We start from the raw sequence: 8,601 nt of genomic DNA on the forward strand, positions 1-8,601 counted from the left end.
TGAAAATTAACAAATTCCTAAACTAAGTCATTGGCTTGATTTATGCCTTGATTTAAAATCTCTTTGATGTATAATAGTCCTCTAAAGTTATCTGTATAATAGAACTCCAACCATTTATATATAATGAACATATAATCATAGATGTATAATTGACGTATAACAATATACGTATATTAGAATTTCATTCTAGACAAATTACGGACCACATTTATACGTCTAAGGTATTCGTTTAATAGACTTATATTCTACATCTTTTGCCCTCTGGGCCAATTGCTGTTCATGAGCTCCTAGCTCCACTTGTTCCCAGTGGAACCAGCCTGGAGCAGCAGAACAGAGGTTTTGTTTCATTATATTATCTGCCATTGTAAAACAAGTTATCCCTTAGGGATAAAAACTCTCTCTCGAGTCATGTGTATCTCCTGTATTTGCCCCATATTCCCAGGGCTCATCTCTCAGCTGAGTGATCAAAAGCTGAACTCCACATTGGGGTACAACAGAGCCTGCTGTGAAATTGGGCAGGGGAGGGCCGGTTGTACTCCTGAACTAGTCCCCTCCTCTCCTACTCTCATATTTGCATCACAGTCTATAAACTCCAGCCCTATTGCTTTTTTATTTATTTTGTTTAAAAAACAGCTCTGGTGAGTTATGTATTTAACAATAACATTTCACAAATCTATCCAAAACAATTCTGGTACAATTCTTTTTTTACTCGAAGGTCTTTAGCTTAGTGGGCAAGACCTGGGTTCGAGCCTATACAGTGAGGCACGAACTAGGGTGGGAGTGGCGGGGGTACAAGCCCTAGAAACCAAATCCCTTACAATAAGAGAAGGGCAGACAGTTAAATGGGGATAATTTCGAAGTTGCAAATATGAGATACCATAGCGCGTTTTTTTTCACTCCCTGGTGAGACGGGCTTCCATAGTTATGTGTATTCTTGATATATCAGAAGGGGGCACTCTTCTCTTTACCGCACGTAGTCCCGAATACCGTGTATGGAGTTTGCGTGAGTGAGGTCAGTAACGAGCTTGATCAGACCCAATCTACTACTTTCATCCAAAACAGCCCTTCATTTGGGCTTCAAACACTTAACAACATTGACATATTTAGACAATGTCTGCCTGGAATTTCCTCCCCCTTAAACATTTGTTACATCTCTGCAGAAGAACATAGCAGGAGCCTGGTTCAGGTCTTAAATTGAAGCTAGCCCCCTTGGCTTTGAGTGTGAATAGTCAAATTTTATAATGTGCCCACTCAGCAGACAAACACATGAAAAAAAAACAGCTGGTGAACATGTTTTTTTGGTCTTCAGAGGTCATATTTTTCAACTATATGCATGTCAAGGGCCTGGGAATGATTTGAAAACCTTGTTCTAGGTAACTACTAGATTGGATAAAAATCTGGGACAAATTGATCAATTAGAAAAAATTCTACATCATGTTTTGTGAAGACTGGACCTGGAATGACATTAATAAATTAATACAAAACCATGAAAATAAGAATAAAAACCATTGCAATTGCTATAAAAACCTTTAGACACTGCTAGAGAGCCTTTATCTGCTGTTATGCAATGAAAACAAAACCTCTGACACGCTGGGCTGGCCAGGTGTTTTTATTGGGATTCTGCTAGTTCATTAATTTATTGGTTTATTGCATAGTAGTGTCATGTCTGTGGAAACAAACTTTATGGTTTTGTTGTGGTGATATTGGAGAATACGTGCATGTGAGAAAGTTTGTGGAGCGGTTTCAAACAAACGTTATCTCAAAAATAAAAAGTGTCACCTGGGGAGACAGGAGTACCTCCCCCAGTGACATCGATACGGACTACCTCCACCTGTTACCCCTCACACTCAATGTTTCAGAAAAAGGGTTTTAATTTAAGCTTTGCCCAGCAGTGTTTGAGCAGAGAAAAGAAACAGAAGCGGTATTCGCGCCGGTCTAGCACAGTAACCACTAACTCAAATAATTCAATAATAATAATAATAATAATAACAACAATTATAATACTAATAATAGCGAAAGAACACCGACTTCTTCATATAAAAAAAAAACTATTGACATAGTGCGTCTCCAACACTGGCTGGAGACTCTGTGTGTCTGGGCTCAGCGGTTATATAGGACAGGACTCGGCGAGCTGCAGGTGAAACTCATTGCTCTGCGCTCCCCGTGCGGAATGCGCGTCTCCTCCCTCCAGACTCGTCACACCGCCTTCATACTCTTCAGCGGGGGAAAAAAAACAACAAACTCACCTTTACTGTCTTCATACATGCCTCTTAAATCCCAGAGTCAGTACTGGGTTTCTCTGTTCGAGGTTACAAGCAGAAACAATAAAAGTGCTGAAAGCAGGAAGTTATTTTTGCTCGTAGGCATAAACGTGTAAAAATACATTTTCTGATTCCTAAAACCTAATAAAATCCACGTACAGTAAGTCTCCCTTTTGTTCCCAACGCACATAACTGAATATAAACCAGTCAAGTTCAGGTATTTTTCTGCTGAATATGAATACACTAGTTCAACAACACTCATCGTAAGCATCTGACCAATCACATTCCTGAATTTTAAAAGTATTTAGTATTTATTTTAACTTGTTTTTTTAAAAAATATACACCTGTTTTACATATTCTTGCCATTTTTGGCATATTGTAAGTGGATTGTAACTTCAAATTGATAATTCCTGATCTTTATAACTGTATCATTTCTTTTTACCTTGTTTTAATATGTTTTAATTATTTTTGCATTTTATAGAACTTTTTAATATATTGTGAGCATTTTAGCAAAATTTTTAAATAGGACTATCAATGCTCCTGACTTTTAAACCTGTATTTATTCTGACATTATTCTCTCCAACTGCAGATGAGGAGGGATGCATTTGATTTTTAAATTGGTTGATTTTGGGGGAAAATGTACATTCATTTCTTTGTACGTATCAACAGTGGGAAACTTGGCATTTTGGGATGAATTGCAATCTTTACTGCAAGGCCCTGAGACTGATATAGAAATGATGTGAGATTTAAATGACACGTTTGATAAATCAGACAGGCACAGTACAACATCTTAAATGGCAGAACCCTCTAAAGTACTGAAATATTTTAGGCACATTCATAATCTACAAGATGTTTTGTGGTTACTGTGTCCTGCTACCCTTTCATATTTTTTAGTGTGCATGAATGTGTCCCACTTCTTTTACTAGTTTTTAAGGAAGATTCTGAAATATCTGATTACGAGATCAAGCCAGAAAAAAAATGATGACAATTAGTAGGAAGAAAGATACAATGTATTGACAATGTAATATGCTTTAAAGGATTAAAAGGAAAATAAATACTTTATCTATGCAAACTAATTCAACTGAACTCCTCTAAACACTATAGCCTGAAGAATTGCCGAAGCACAATGTATCACTTTGGGTGACACTAAAGGAAGAGGAACACAACACTCAAAACCACAAACAACTTATTTTCAACAGCAAAAATATGCTTGAAAATATTTGACAAAAAAAAGAAACCTTACACGCATGGAAACCAATATTTATCTGCTAGGGTAGAATGCAGCAGAGAACAGTAGGGCAGAAGGTTAGTGTAACTCTATAGTGCATCACAGAGGCTGGTCTCTTCCCCTCATTATGCAGGCTGACTTGTTCACAGTGAACTGTCCTCCAGCGATCCTCCTCGTCAGCTGCAATCACTGACATCAGACATGATGTTAATACTCTGACGGCACTTTGGCTGATTTGGTTAATGCGTTTTCCTATTAAACAGGAGATCTTGAGTTCAAATCCCAGTGGTGCCTCTCTTCCTGTCTTGTCTTATAGAATGTATCACTATGGATGATCACGTGCGGCTTGATTTTGTTAAATGCAAGTTTTCATTTTCATTCTAGAACAACTTGCTTTTCATGAAATTCATACAGCTTGCGAAAGATGAAACACAGATCTTGCTTATCAGTGCAAAACAAATATTACAGGCCGGCAAGAATAAAGTCTTTTTTTTTTTACCAAAAGCTTGCAAATGGAGAAAAGGGTTGCACGTGAGTCTCTGGGAGCTGTTAATTGAAAGGTTAGTGGTTCGAGCCCATTTCTCATTATTCTACTTAATTGGATTTCTTAGTAAAACCTTAACCCACTTGATATTTGCAGGAAATGCAGTTGTTTTGTGTGTCAAACTACAACAAGTAAACAAGTGAGTACATTAGTCATTATCACTGGGAATGACCAGTCATGGCCAGCATTCAAGGGAATCATATTCAGCCATGGACTTTGACCTTCAAATGGCTGGCGGGAGAATTCATTTATACTCTTGTTGCACCCTTAGTTAAAATATTTAAATTTTAATAAATAAATATTTAAATAATTACAACACAGATTTGTTCGAGAACTTGAAAAGCAAAAAAGACAGTTGGACAGCATGATTATGTTAGGACTGTACATTTGTATTTCAATACTTTTGTATATTTATCTTAATTTTAATATAGATGTAACCATAAATGCTGTTCTATATATATATAAAGATTGTTGTATTTTATAATATTTTAGCGGAGGGCACAAGGGGGTCTATCATACCTTGCGAAACATCCAAGACAACTATAATAGAGGCTCATATTTTTTTTAAAAAGTGCTTTAAAAGAAAACCAAAATTTGTATGATATCATCCCTTAATACCGACGTTCAGTTGAAAGATTTGAAGAAGCAACACAGATAGGTGAGTACATTGATTTTGGACCCATGTTTGCATCTGAATAATCTTTCCTCCTGGAAAGAATTAAAAACAGGTCTGTTTTGAGTCTCATGATGAGTCTCTTCTGGATCTGAAAAAAACAGTGTAAATTTGTTTCCGATGTATTTTTCAATTTTATCAGATTTTTTCAGGTGAATGCAGTTGATACGTTCAAGTTTTTCTATGATGACAGGACCCACACTTAGGGCTTAGTACTGATAACACTGCTGATATTGATGGAGTAGAAATAAGTGATGTATTGGCAGCTTTATCTGAAACGAGAAGTCCTAGAACACCTACAAAAATGTTAGGATTCAGAGGAAGAAATATTTTTCTACCTCACCCAATCCTATTGCATTAAGGAGGCTGAAGTTGGCTGCTTATTCGCCAGCTTCTTATTCGCGTTTTTCGTTCCAGTGCTGCTGCTGTGATGTTATGCCGCCTTTCGCCTGTAGATGGCTCTCTATAGTCATTTTTAAAAATACTAATCCGAGTGGATTACTGCACATATCCTCAGTAAAGGGGAATATGTAAGTAATGATTATCCAAATTGCATTTTTGTATGAAACACATTTCAGAAAATCGAAAACCAATTTTCAAAACTCACAATAACACAAACTGGCATGTTAGACAACAAGTAAATAAGACAAAGGCAAAACGTGAATTCTCTAAGTCTTAAAATCTTGCATTTTGCAAGAAATGTTATTATAGCAGTTTACAATGGGACATTTAGAACATGGCATATGAGAATATATGGTTAACGGAGGATGAGCAAAGGGTGATGACACTTTCTGCGTATTGCTATGACCCTCCCTCCTGATTATAAAATTGTCTCACAATTCTGCCAATGAGGTGTGAGACACAATGTAACAGACTCTCAAAATCCTGAACTTCAGGAAATGTTGCTGTACCATTTTTAAGATATGGCCTTCTGAATATGGCATGAGAGAATTCATAGGGAAAAGCTAATTGCTCTTTCTGTTGTATTGCGATGGCCCCTGTTTAGAAAAAAACATCTCAGAATTCTGACACAAAGGTGTGAGACACAATGTAACAAATTATGAAAATCATGAACTATAAGAAAATTTACTGTACCATTTTTTTAATATGACCCTCTGAACATGGCATGTGAGGATTTATAGTCAACAAAATAGCACCCCTTCTGCTGAATTACTTTTTCCCTCCTTCCTCATTACCAAAACACTGACACTAAGGTAAGAGAGACAAAATCACTCACCACGAACATTTGTAATGACAAAACTTCACTGTTGCATTTCTGCGTTGTGACATTCTGAACATGGCATGTTAAAGTATATAGAAAACCTAGATCAGAACAGGCTAAATGTAATTCATAGTGATTTATATTTTTTTAATTCTTTCTAAATGAAAAAATATGTTTTTCAGTGATTATGACACTTCTGTATTACATAAAATATGCTTCAATGCCAAAATAAATAATAATGGAAAAAATACCCACATTGGACATTCATAGTTGTGATTATAGGAATGTTATATATCAGGTGGGTAGCTGTGTCAGCATGCGTAGGCTGCAAAGGAAAAAGTAAAGGATTATTCCATGCTGAAAAGAGAAGAAAGGAAACATAACGTGTTGGCCGTGGAGCCTTCTTCAGGTGTGAGAAAGACAGGGCAGTAAGCAAAGATAATTTCCTTTATCTTTGCTTACTGCAGTTTAAAGACGTTAGGAAGTTTTACGGCTAACAGCTCCACATCAACTTCCTTTTATAACTAACCTCATCAGATCCCTCAACTCCCAACTCTTCCAATTTCTCACTTCAGAGAAGGATAAAAAACTCAATCATCCTCTACAGAGAAAAACCATCAACACCCCTACCACCTCCACCAATCCTAACCTTGTTTTTACTATACCTTCTGACCTTTCCCTTTCACCCCTTTGCATCCTCGGCTAACTTATTTTAAAATTACAATAGACTGTATAGTATTTATGTTTAAAATTAAGGTAAATATGTCAAAATATCAAAATCCAACTGCACAGTGCTATCGTAACAACGCTTGTCAAGTTCTCAAACAAACCTGCATTGTATTTTTAAAATATTTCAGCAGAGGATTCAACTGGAGTATAAATGAAGATTCAACGATAATTTTTTTTGAGTGAATATGGTTTTCTGGGGAGTTGCAATGTTGGGCATTATTGGACATTTCCCGGTGACCCTGACACGTGTTAAACACTCGCATTTCCTGCAAATATTAAAATGGTTATGGTTTCGCTGAGAAATCCAATTGATTTAAGACAACATTTACATTGCAAAAGAATCCCATCGCTGGGTGGACTCGAACCACCAACCTTTCAGTTAACAGCCAAACGCGCTAACCGATTGCGCCACAGAAACTGACTGGCAGGTTCTTCTATCGAATCACAAGTTTTCGGTTAAAAAATAATAATCTTACCGTTTATTTTGCCAGCCTGTAATATTTCTTCTGCACTGATAACCAAGAATTGAATTTCATTTTTCGCAAGCTGTGTGAATTTCTTGAAAAACAAGTTTTCCAGAAAGGAACTGAACACATGTATTTAACGAAATCAAGCCCTTTGTGATTGCCCGAAATGGTACGTTCTGTACCACAAGATAGGAAGAAAGACACGGCTAGGATTTGAATATAGATTCTTTTGTTTAATAAACAGGCGCTTTAACCAACTATGGCACGGTGACAGGATGACCATCACCTTTTAGAGCCACTTGGACACACCGCTCTGAGACATCTGCATTCAGTAAGCGCTGAGCCTGCTCTCAGACCAAATTTCCTCTTTTACATAGCAGCCCCGACACTGAGAAACGAAGAGAACTGGCTTTTATCTGGCATTTTTCATGTCCAATGCGTTTGACATCTCCCAAGGGCGACAGACTTCTTTTGCGACACTACTTCTTCTTCTTTTTTCTTTCTGTGCGCTTTGATAGAAAAAACGAGAAATCGTGCAAGGGAAAAATGTCCTTTTTTCATAGAGAAAACGTGCACCAGTAAATGTGTTGAGAAGAAATCATTTAACACGATATTAACTTACCGGAGCAAATGCTCACCCGTCGAGGTCTGCTTTACTACAAGAGTGAAGTAGAGTGAAAGATTTGTTAATTTCTCGGCGTTGTGGAAGAAAATAGTCTTTCTTTGAATTCTAAATCAATCGGAATTTCAGTGCAATACATAAACCCTTTGTCGGATTTAAAGAGATTATATTTTAAAACTCATAAAAATGTAGAAAACACCTGTTTCTCACTTTGAAATTTTAGACGGGGCGGTATATTACTAGCAGCAGCGCTGAGCACACTATGGCGCAATTCAGGTTATGTGATATACTGTACCACAGGTTTAATAAATAACGCGTCTGATTTCGGATCATAAGATTGTAGGTTCGACTTCTACCTGGCTCGTGTAAACTTTATTCAGGCTCCGCAGTAATAGATGTCTATTATGTAAAGAACTGCACCTGAAAGTAAACGTTGGGTCTGTTTCCTTTTTTTTCCAGCATGAAATAGCAAATCGTTACAAAAAGCACCAGCTAATGCCCAATAGCGTTTTTTTTTCAAATTACATTTACTTCAGGCTTCAGACACTTTTTAATAAAACAAAAGTGTCCTGAAACTCCCTAGCAGGTTTGCTTGAACCTGTAATAAAAAAAGTTATCTGAAACTTCCAGGATTCCATTTTCTGATGTAGCTATCTCTGAAGTCGCACGTGATATTTAGCAGATGTGAACTGTGCTTTTTCTCTTGTGTTCAAGGATATTCGCTGTGTGAGCTCCACACTGCGTGTCCTTTACTGCTCTATTTTGTTTAGATTATCTATGTGGTGTACAGACAGAACTCAACTGTATGGTGTGAATTCCGTGTTCAGGACCAGCAGAACCTGAAAAACTATGAGC

The sequence above is a fragment of the Lepisosteus oculatus genome, chromosome 14 (assembly GCF_040954835.1).
Source record: "Lepisosteus oculatus isolate fLepOcu1 chromosome 14, fLepOcu1.hap2, whole genome shotgun sequence".
Lineage (NCBI taxonomy): Eukaryota > Metazoa > Chordata > Actinopteri > Semionotiformes > Lepisosteidae > Lepisosteus > Lepisosteus oculatus.